We start from the raw sequence: 12,444 nt of genomic DNA on the forward strand, positions 1-12,444 counted from the left end.
AAGTTAGCATGCCTATTTGTGAACATTGTCTTCAGGAAAACGCAACTAGAAAACCATTTGGAAAAGCAAAAAGGGCAACTGTTCCATTGCAGTTAATTCACTATGATATATTTGGCCCAATGAATGTGAGAGCACGTAATGAGGCATATTATTTCATCACATTTATTGATGACTTTACGCATTTCGATCACATCTATTTGATCTCTCATAGGTCTGAAGCATTAGAGTGCTTTCAGAAATATTTGAGTTTGGTCGAGAATCAATTAGATAAAAAAGTGAAAGCACTAAGAACTGACCGAGGCCGCGAGTATCTATCTGAGCAATTTAAAAGGCTCTATGATGAAAAGGGAATTCACAGACAGTTAACAATTTTCGGAACTCCACAGCAAAATGGAGTGTCCGAGAGGAGGAATAGAACCCTCCTAGACATGGTGAGGTTTATAATGGCGCAAGCTAATTTGCCTGTCTCTCATTGGGGGGACGCAATTCTAACTGGCGACTGCTGCCTATATACTTAACCGTGTGCCCTCTAAATTGGTTCCTGCAACCCCATATGAGTTATGGACTGGCAAAAAGCCTAATTTAAGCAATTTGCGGCCTTGGGGTTGTGCAGCCTATGTACACAACTCTTCCCATAGATATGGGAAGTTAGGCCATAGTCGTAAAAAGTATATCTTTATAAGATACTCTAAACACTCTAAGAGATATGTGTTCATAGGAGAACAACTTGATGGGACTGTTTCTGAGATTGAATATCGAGATGTGGATTTCTTGGAGGATGAATTCCCTAATAGGGGGCAGGTTTCGAGTGACATAATGATCTAAGAACATGAGGACCCTGCTAATGGCGCTCCTAATGTTCTAGAAGAGGATGAGGAAGAAATTCATCCACCTGCTGGGGTGAGTAGGAGCAACATTATACCTGATTAACCTAGTTCATTGGATGGGGCCCTTGTCGAGCCTGAGTTACATAGGAGTAAATGTGGAAATATTCATCGTCGTTGATTGAGGTTGAAGGGAATGCTTTCATGGTTTCTCCACAAAATATAGGAGAGCCAAGATCTATTCAGGAGGCCCTCTTAAACCCTGCGAGAAAAGAGTGGACTAATGGAATGAATAAGGAGATGGAGTCCATGAGGACTAACCGGGTTTCGAACTTGGTTGACCTTCTGCCAGGGCATAAAACAATTGGGAACATGTAGATCCTGAAGGTCAAGCATAAGGCGAAGGTTCCATCAAGTGATACAAGGCTCGGTTAGTTGCAAAGGGTTTCACCCAACATGAAGGTGTGGACTACGAAGAAACTTTTTCTCCTGTAGTTAGGTTTGCTTCAATCCGTATCATTCTAGCTATTGTCGCACATTTGGATCTAGAATTGTACCAAATGGATGTAAAAACAGCATTTCTCAATGGAGAACTGGATGAGGAGATCTATATGAATCAGCTAGAAGGTCTTGTGGTCACAGGAGAGGAGCGCAAGGTTTGCAAGCTCCAAAAATCCTTATATGGCCTGAAGCAATCATCCAGACAATGGTATCTTAGATTCCATCGAGCCATTACGTCTAATGGGTTTACAATGAACGATGAGGACCATTATGTGTATGTCAAGCAGTGCAAAGAAAATTTCTTAATCTTTTCTTTGTATGTCGACGACATTTTATGGCTGGAAATGACAAGCAAATGCTTGTCAAGCCTAAGGAGTGGTTATCTGTGAACTTTGAAATGAAAGATATGGGTGAGGAAGATTATGTGCTCGGAATTAAGATCCTAAGGGATCGTTCGAGAAGACACCTAGGAATGTTCCAAGAGAATTACATTAAGAAAATTCTTGAGCAATTTCAGATGCACAACTGCAAACCTTGCGATACTCCTATAGCTAAGGGTGAAAACTTGAGCCTTAGTATATGCCCAATGACCATCAAGAAAGAGCAACACATGTCTCGTGTCCGCTATGCTATTGCGGTTAGTAGCCTGATGTACACAATGATGTGTACTTGGCCGAACATATGTTGCACTGTAGGCTTGGTTAGTCGATTCCAGTCTAACCTGGGTCTTGCTCACTGAAAGACAGTAAAGAGAATACTACACTACTTGAGAGGCACTATGGATTATGAGCTCTGTTATCGAGGTAATGAGATATGTTCGATAGGGTACAGTGACGCTGATTGGGCTGGAGACGTGGATGAACGCAAGTCGACTACTGGATATGCCTTCTTGCTGAATGGAGGCACTGTGAGTTGGGTTAGCAAGGAACAGACCTACATTGCGTTGTCCACAATGGAGGCAAAGTACATTGCATGCTCCACTGCTGTGCAAGAAGCCGTTTGGCTTAAGCGTTTCCTACAGGACCTTGAGGTCGCTACACAGGATTCCAAACCTATCCTGATACACTGCGATAGCATGGCTGCCTTAGCTTATGCTAAGGACCCTAAGTATCATGGAAGGACCAAGCACATTGAGGTCAGATACAACTTCATTAGAGATATAGTTATACGGAAGGAAGTGGTCTTGAAGCACATTTCTATGAGTTAGATGATTGCAGATCCCCTTACTAAGCCTATCTTTAGATATTGTTTTAAGGCTCATGTGAGGGTGTTTGGGACTTTGTAGATGGTGAATGTGCCTTTTTTTTTATTGTGAGATGATCATTCTTTTTTTGTGATGACATTCCATGTTATTTTTTGATATTCTCAATTAATGCAAGATTTATCTATTTATTTGTTGATACTTATGCATTATTATTTTTTTGTGATAAATTAGCATATCGCAAATGTTAGTATGTCATCAGGTTGTGATTACTTTATTCACACAAATAATCACCCTTGGCGCAATTGAGTGCGAGCAAGGATGAGACACATTAGTTGATTGTGTTGCCTCAATAAGAGATCGAGATGAGGTCCTTATTTGAGTGACCGAGATGGAAATCCCACATTACATCATGCCTTTTAATTGAAAGCCAGATGCGAAACCTTGATTTGGCGCATAAGATGGTGAACATATTGAGGATTTGGGTTAAGTGCCAATATGGTAACTGAACTAAGATTTGTATAGTGTAGAGTTTTGACATATGCTCAATCGGAGAATAACTTCACTGTAACATGTATTTCATACTACATGTGATGAGCGACCAAAATTAGGAAATGGATGAATGGATCCTTGCTTCATCATTGTGTGAATCCTAATTGACATAGGTCATAGAGACCTTTAATTGTGTCCTTTTTTTTTACTTTTGACTATATCATAAGATTAGGGATCGATGATCGCTACTTTGGCATGTTACCTAAGACCATGATTGATTCGGCTCGATGGGGCACTACTGGGAAAGTAGTCGGTCTCGAGTTGAGTGATACGAGGGTGAAAGTAAGACTTTTTGATCACATCTTAAGTTTTGTGTTCAAGGACGTCCCAATTATGTCGCTTTCTGAGTTGCTTGGACATGATTGTTTATACAAAAGCTTGAAATATAATTTAAGTAAGCTCTATGAAGGATTAGAGACATTTAACTTGATGTGGATTCAAATTAGTCTGGGACATACGAGACACATTTTTTTTAAGGGTTGATGCCTCTATGCTGACTCTAACCAATTTCTACTGTAGAGCTCCCCGCTGTTTTCTATGTGCTCGGAGGTCGGACAACCCATTAACCCGTATGAACGTTCTTTCTCTAACGGTTTGAGCATCAATATGATTAGCTCAGTCCTCAAATGCAAGTGGGAGATGTAGGATTTTTTGGGTTGAACCGAATAGGATTCGCCCTTGTGAGACCCGACCCGACTTGATTAACCACATTAGATATTATCTCATGACTGTGGTTATTTGGAGATATCTAGAGATATTTGTGGGATCCGGCATCGGATCTGTAACCACAGAATATAAGTAGATAATTCCAGTGAACGTACGATTGATTGACCGAGAAGAGAGTTCTTGCACTCGAAAAGCGAAAGAGTATGAGAGAGGGTTTTTGTGCCGTGAAATTAGCGGTCTTTGCTCGACCTAGTAGCAAGGCCCACTACCGGATTTATTTGTCTTACAGGACGTGATCATTCAGCCCAACCTTGGAAGCCCTAATTGTGAGATTCGACCAAATAAGCCTAAAACCTTACTGGTTCGGGTCAATTCTTTAAATTCCAGCACCCACGATTCAAAAACTCGGTTGTTATCTGAAACCAGCGAAGGGTTTATACCGGAAAACTTTGAATTCGAAGAAACAATATTGACAAGTTGATTCTGCAAGTGGTCTCTAACAAAATTTGTGAAAACAAAAGAAACTTCAATTGGTTGATTGATAGTTTCATGGAAAATGGCAAGATCATCTTCTAGCAACTTCGATAACAATAAACTATGATGAGGAGAATTGTCCAATGTCCAGTAATCCGAATTAAGAACTCTAATAAACATTGCTTACAAGCTTTTTTAATGCAGATAAGTACAAGGCAGCTATTGAAGGACGAGAGGAGACTTCTAGGGATGCGGTTTTCGCTGATCCAACCTACTATCTTCCACCAAATCTATTAGACACGATGGACATCATCAGAATTCGAATGGCGCTGCTTCCTCGGGCAGGAGGAACCAGACGCAGCCCTCGAACGATGAAACTGTGATCCACCCAAAATCATCAAGGTTGGGAACATAGAGTGATCATCAGGATCATGAGCAACAGGCCGTCCAGTTGTCTAGCGCAACATCGTCTCAGGCGGGCTCTTCAAAAAATGAGAATCAGCCCTTGTCAGCTGACTTTCAACAACCACCGCCAGACAGGAACTCTAAACCTTCCCTGAGTAGACAGAATCATCAGTAGCCTTCCCATGGCATTAACCATGGCAGCAACAATGAAGCATCCTCGTCGGCATCCTCTGACAAAGCAATGCCATCTTCCTAACTGAAGAGGCCGACTGACGAGGAGGTGATCGTTGAGTCAGAGGAGGAGATTCCTAGATATGCAAATGACAGCATGGTGTCTATAGAGAAAGAATAAAAAACAGCAGTTGGACTAGAGGATTTGCAGCCCTTATCTTTGCCAACTTGTGAACCAAAAGAACATCCATAGGATGAAGAGGCGGCGAAACAAGTGAAAGCTACATGGCCACAACTCTCGAAAGAGAAATTGACCGAGACAAAAGGGAGAAGCATGCATCGGATTAAAGTCTTCAAAAATACTTCTTCATCTGCCACCACTGGAGGATGTTTAGAACCACGAGTGGAGCAAGAGGCAGTAGTACCAGCGGGCTCTTCAACAAACAAGCATCAGCCCTTGTCGGCTCAACAACAACCTCTAAACAGCAACTTCGGGCCCTCCCTGAGCATACAAAATCATCAGCGGCCTTTCCCATGGCAGCAACGATGAAGCATCCTCTGCTAGAGCAACGCCATCCTCTGAACTGAAGGAGTCGTTTGAGGAGGAGGAGGAGGAGGTGGTTGAGCCGAGGGAGGAAACTCCTAGAGATGGCAATGACGTCGTGGCATCTGCAGAGGATGATTATGTTGTTCTGTGAATTTAGAGTGTGTTAGGTCAGTTGAATTTATTTATAATTATGGAACAAAGCATGAAGAGTGACGATTGGAGAAAAGATTGAGAGGAGAATCGAGGGAGAGGTGATGTGCGGATTTTGAAGTAGAAGATGGAGGTAGTTGCTTTGTAGTATGGTAGAATTTGGATGGGTCATGTGAGATGTTGTGAATTTCTACTCTTCTTATTATATGATTGAGTTTTCTAGGGTGACAATTCATATTGTGTCATATTTATACGTGTCGTGTCTAAACGGGTTATTGTCATCGAAGTCATAAACGATACACGACACGATTATTAAACGGGTCAGGTTTTGGAAACACGAACACGACCTATTTATATCTGTGTCAACCCGGACACGACACCTTTAAACCTGTTTATCGAAACATGTCATAATAGGTACACGTATCCATACACGATACGATTATAACCGATTACCTGGACACGTTGACACGACCTGTTTGTTCGATCAACCTGGTTATCCGGACACATTAACACGACCTGTTTATCCGTTCAATTCGATTACTCGGACATGTTAACACGACATGTTTATCCGTTTAACCCGATTACCCGGACACGTTAACACGACCTGCTTAAATATACCTATTTTCCAAAAATAAATGAGAAGAAAAAATAATAATTAAATGTGATCTTCTTGCCATCTTCGGCAACTCATATCTTCAGGTTTACTCATTTGTACAACTGCATATCTCAGCAAGGATCAAGATTTACATCCGCCAAAGGGTCAAAGAAGAAAGAGTTAAATTAAAAAGTTGTGCGCTAATCTGATTACAGTGTAGTATTCAACTTGCATGAACAAGTAGAAACTTTGCTCGAATCCCTCTATAAATAAATATATCATCAACAAAATGGACTTCTTGTCTTGTCATGGGTGCTGGGAATTCTGTAAGGCCCTGCAACAACGCCAAGAAAGAAAGAAGTTCATCAAACAAGGCCTTGACAACAGATGCTCTCTTGCTAATTTGCACAATCTGGGCAACAAAATCAGACTACCCTAAAAGAGAACCAACAAGATCGAAATCCCATGAAAAGAGAGAAAATGTCAAGAACAGTAAACAACAGAACGGAATCTACAAAAGTAGCAAACAACAGAACCATCCCAAGTGATGAACTCCAATCAGCAACGGCACAGAAACGAGGAATCTACCCATCAATAGATCACAGATATACAATTTTTCATGTCAACTGTCTATCCTAAATCAGGCGTACATGACTAAATCCCAAGGTAAGCATACATACATATGGGTTTCATAAGAGAGAGGGAGAGAGAAAGACCTGATTTGAGCCTAAGACACAGTAATTGATTTGAGTAGAAATGGGAGGTCGAGGGCTCCTCGTGAAATAGCCGGTTGTCTAAGGTCGAAGAGAGGGCTCGGCAGTCTTAGGGTCGTCGTCGCCATCGCGGGGTCGAGGTCGCGGGATCGAGCCGGGGTCGAGGTCACGCGGTCGAGGTGAGGTCGTCTTCGTCTGAGGTTGGAGAGAGGGCTCAATGGTCGAGGGCTCAAGAGGGTTGCAGTCGCAAGGTCGAGGTGACTTGGGTGAGGTCGTCTTCGTCTAAGTGTTGTCACGCTGAAGGGAACAAGGTGGAGGCTAAAAGAATTCAAGGGATCTTAAGGAAATTAGGTTAGGGTTACATGAGGATATTTTGATAAATTCAGTTACATAAACGAATTAACGTGTTACATGATTAAACACATCTAAATAAACAGGTTTAATCGTGTATAATCGGGTTACACGGATTCAACTGGGTAAGATACGCATATTAACCGTGTTAACCCGTTTAGATCGAATATAAAAAATGCCTAATCCAAACCCGTTTAACTCCGTGTTGTATCCATGTCGTGTTATCGTGTTGTGTCAAATACTACCGGCCCTAGAGTTTTCCTTGATTATTGGACCTATTTGCAAGGATTATTTACTAATTGAATATGACAAGAAGAAACATATTTTCTTTTAATGTGAAAAGTGTGCTTTCTTTTCTTTTAAGGCTACTAGGGATTTGGGATGGTCTTGCCTTATTAATTTTAGTGAAATGGGATTTTGTTTAATTATGATGGATAAACATGCCAAGTTGGACATTGAGGAATGTGTTAAGTTTATGAGGATTTATTTGTTTGATTGCTTGAGTAATCTGTGAGTTTAAAACTTGTTAAAGGATGATTTGAGGAATAAGAAAAATCGGTATTGATTGGTTATTAATGCTGATGGAAACTAAAGAGGATGGAATGTAAACTTGTGAAATGGTCAGGTATGAGATACATATATACGGGGTAGAATTAATATGATAAATGATTTATTTTCTTGTTATGCTTGCAATTGATAAGAACAAAGCATGCTATTTATCATCGAATTATTCGGAGGAATGAATTATTGGTAAAAGAGGTGTATTCGATGATACAAGGTTATGATATGTGTTTGTAAATTTGGGTTCCTCTTTATGTTATTTTCGAATAGGGAGTGAGGAGACTGCATACTCGCATTCGGGAGGCTCGATTCAATGAACTATATCTTGGGAGTTATGTGACTACTTTATTCCACCATAGAATGAGGCTAAATTATAAATTAATTATATAAATGTTAATTTTTATTAAGATAAGCGCAATAAAGATAATAGAAGGATCTTGATGCTTTAATTGTTAAAGATGAAGGTAAATGAGTTTGGTTGATTATGATATGATGTTAATGTTGTTTGTTATTATAGCCATGGGACGATCAGGCCGCTAATCTAACGGAATATAAAACGGATGACCAGGCCGCTGAATCGGCGGAATATAAAATGGACAATCAGACCGCTGATCCGGTAGAATATAAAATGAACGCTAGGCTCCTACTGCTGGAGAATAATAGGCAACCCCCGCTTATGAGATTTGATATGAGGAGATTGTGGATGATACATGCGGGGTCACAGTACCGTCAGAACTCTGATGTGAAGGAATGTGACCCTATGTCTAGTATTTGTTGTATTGAAATTGTTGTTGAGTTTAGATTATATTGAATTGATGAAGAATATTGAGATTCGAGGTTGGTGAGTAAATATATAATAAAAAATTATTTTATAACGAGTATTGTAAGACAAGTGATATGTGAATATTTGTGAATATTAATTGAATAAGTAAATAATTTTAATACTTCATTTATCGTGGAATTAATGATGTAATTCACCCCCAGCATATTTCCTTTTTACAGATGAGTTAGAGGCGCTAGCAGCGCAGGAGACTTGTTAACATCGGGGATCAACGTGAAGAATTTTATAGTTAGATTTACTCAGAATATTGGTAGTAAGTTTATGTAGAATGTTAAAAATACGCCGCGACCTGAAAACTTTTGTTTAGTTAGTCTCAGTCTATGGGTGTTATGAGGATTATGTTAGATGTTTTCGAGATGGATATATTTCTTGAGATGCCTGTATATATATATTTATCAAAATCAGCTAGTTAGATTACATATATGAAAGTTTATATTATGTATAGCAGGTCGTTGTTTGAAATGGAATATTCAGAATTTTATGAGAAATTACTGAAATTTTGGGTCGTGACGCTAGAGAGCATTGCCAATAACGTCAATGACAACGAGCACGGGGGAGAAGTTCCTTTGAGGCTAGAGAACAATGCCAATAACGTCAATGACAACAACGAGCATGAGGAAGAAGTGCCCCTGAGACCAGAGATCAGTGCCAACAACAACAGAAACAAAAGGACGGGTGGTAGACGGCAAGAAAAGGTTCGTAAAAACACAGCTTTTTAAATTGGTTGAGGTTTATATATTAGACTGATAACTACTAAGTTCATAGTTATGGATTTCTACCTAGCCTTATTTATTTATATATTACTTAGAGTTTTCTGAATTTATCTGCGTTTTCTTCTAATTCCTTTCTGTTTCTCAGGAGCTGTTATTTTCGGGTATACCGTGCCATCGGGGAGATGATCAACAGGTTATCTTTCATGGTAGGAGAGGAAAACAGTGATCTGTGCAATTTGTTTTCCTTGTTACTACTTTTCTTTAGCTTTTCCGCTTCTTGCTTAGGAGATTTCCTCTTAGTTTTCTGATGAGTTAAATGAATGGAAGGAATTCTGCATAGGAGATCTCTGGTACTTTTGCTCGGATTGAATGAAATTAGTGTATCTCTTCATCATTTAGCCTATACTTGTATAAGCATACGAGGAACTTGACTTATTTTTGAGTGGAGAGCTCGACTTGAGTGTCATGAGCTGCTGAGGAGTAAAATGGGATAAATTTCACATTGGAAAAGAAAAAGAAAATACATGGGTTAATATATGACTTGAGTACCACCACTTATTAGCTTGAACTTTTAAGTGGAAATAGGTCCAGGCCCGTATAACCCCAATGGAAATTTAATATGCAATCAAAGCCTAGGTTACGGGTATGCGTGCCTACATGCGTGTGCGCACCCACACCACGCCAGGCCCAGTATGTCGAGTGCAGCCAAAGTGCGCCTCGTGTTAGTCCCCCCTCGCCAGAGCACGCAAGAAGAGCCCGGCTCGAGGTCAATTGTTGAGGGCGGATGTTTAAGGGCACGTGATAACATGTAGGCAAAAAAAGACCACACGTTGCACGTGAGGGCGGGTGTTGAGGAGTAAAATGGGATAAATCTCACATCGGAAAAGAAAAGGAAAATCCATGGGTTAATATATGGCTTGGGTATCACTATTTATTAGCTTGAACTTTTAAGTGAAAATGGGCCCAGGCCCGTATAAGCCTAATGGAAATTTAATACACTGGATCGAATATAATGACGTAATTTCCTAGATGATAATCTATTCCGGCCCCTTCCATTGATGAATATGTTCAGCTCATGTAGTATCATGTCCATCAGGGCAATGCATCATCCTGTATACATACTATTCTATGCCTCAAACTTCATTGATTTTCTTCCAAGTCGTATCTAAACCGATTGTGTTAATGAATCCTACCATTAATTCCCACGCACAGCATAAGATCTGAAGGCACGAGCAGTATGCTTAATCCCCTCAGCTTCGAGGTGGTCCCATCCCATTAACAAGCTACTGGACTTAAATACGAACAAATCGCATATTCATCTCATGATTGGCTCCATGCCTCGTGAATGCCGAAACATGAAATTGTCTAATGTCATTGTTTAAATTGTGAAAGCACTTATTATTAGACTAGCTAGTAAGCCTGCCACAATATCTCAATAATGCATTGAGAGCGTACTAATTGGTTGACAGTAGGAGATTTTGATGTTCTAGTAGGTTCCATATTGGGCTTGTTTGGTTTCATGAAATGATTTTAGAATCATAATTTTGATTTTAACTCTACCCACTAAACAACAAAAACACACGTTTCCCAAGTCAAATTTATAATACCAGCTGCGTGGTGCAGTCGTTTTCAGTTATGAGGGAATCGGATTATATCGGCAAAATCTGCAACACAAATAGCTTCTGTTTTATGTGACTTGCATAAAAGGCGGTTGAGATTGAGACGCTGCAGGTTTACTAGATACAATATTTCGACAAAATTTTGCAATTATTATAGCATAAACATATTGTGAATACGTAAACACACGCATGCTCAATAATATATGAACCAGGGCCACACTGAATTATGATTGAATACACAAGATAATTGTGGGCTCTTCCCCCCATATTTTCGACTCTTTGCTAATGTACTTCAAATCTGGAGGCTTAGATATTACATATATATTTTATATATATACATATACATATATATAAAGAAAATCTCAATGTTATACATGAAATGAAGTGACCGACTTATTTAGCCCTAGAACAGAATCAGAGTTAAAATTCTTCATAATATCAACGCCTACAGAATCGGATAAAATCTTTTTGGTGAACAGAATTGTAGAGTAGACATTGCTCTAACAGATGCGCTTATCGGACTCAAACTCATATTCTCCTCTTGCATGTTAAAATTGCTTACCACTCAACTAACACTTTGTTGGTAGAATCGGATAAATTTTTTTACTTGACAATATCCGATTTCTAGCTAGAATCTTTTCTTCGCCAACCATATCTAGAATGATAATTGTTTTAGAATTTTAATAAGATTATTTTTAATTTTAAAAGTATAAATAATATGTGAAAGTGGATCAAGACTCACACATCTTCACTTTTCTGTTCAGCAACGATGGTTTGGTCATCTGATCGATTCCCTTCTAATCAACCTAATCCAAAAAATAATGGCAAGCTGGTCGAACCATCCTCTGCCAAAGCAACGATATCCTCCAAACTGAAGGAGCCGATTGAGGAGGTGGGGATTGAATCGAGGGTAGAAATTTCTAGTGATGCCAATAATTTCACGGGGGTTGGACACGATGAGGCACAACGCCCATCAACGCCAACTTGTGAACCAAAGGAGCGGTCGCAGAATGAGGAGGCAGCAGCAGCCAAACAATTGGAGGATGAATGGCCAGAACTTTCAATAGAGAACTTGGCCAAGACAAAAGGGAAATGCAAGCAGCGGATGGGAGTCCAGAAAAAATTTTCTTCGTCTGCCACCACCGGAGATTGTTCAGAACCGCGAGTGGAGCAAGAGGCAGAAGTGCCTTTGAGGCCAGAGAACATTGCCAATGGCAACGAAGACAACAGGAGGGATCCTACAAGGCCCAGAAAGGAAAAGGTTAGTTAACGAAGACACTGTTGTCTACATTGGTTGGTTTTATACATTAGATTGATAGCTATACTACATTCTAGCTTAGTTCTTAGTTACAGATTTCCATCTACCTTCCTCAATTTATTTATCACTTAAATGTTTTTTTTGATTGATCTGCATTTTATGGTTAATTCCTTTTTTGCTTCTCAGGAATTGCTGCTTCATAAGGGTATCCCATACCGTCTTTGCTATGATTGACGTCCGATGAAGATCGACCAGAGTAGATCTAGAGGATCTCCAAGCGATGATCAGCTGGTTCTGGTTCG

Source organism: Punica granatum, chromosome 1, assembly GCF_007655135.1.
Source record: "Punica granatum isolate Tunisia-2019 chromosome 1, ASM765513v2, whole genome shotgun sequence".
NCBI classification, from domain to species: Eukaryota; Viridiplantae; Streptophyta; class Magnoliopsida; order Myrtales; family Lythraceae; genus Punica; species Punica granatum.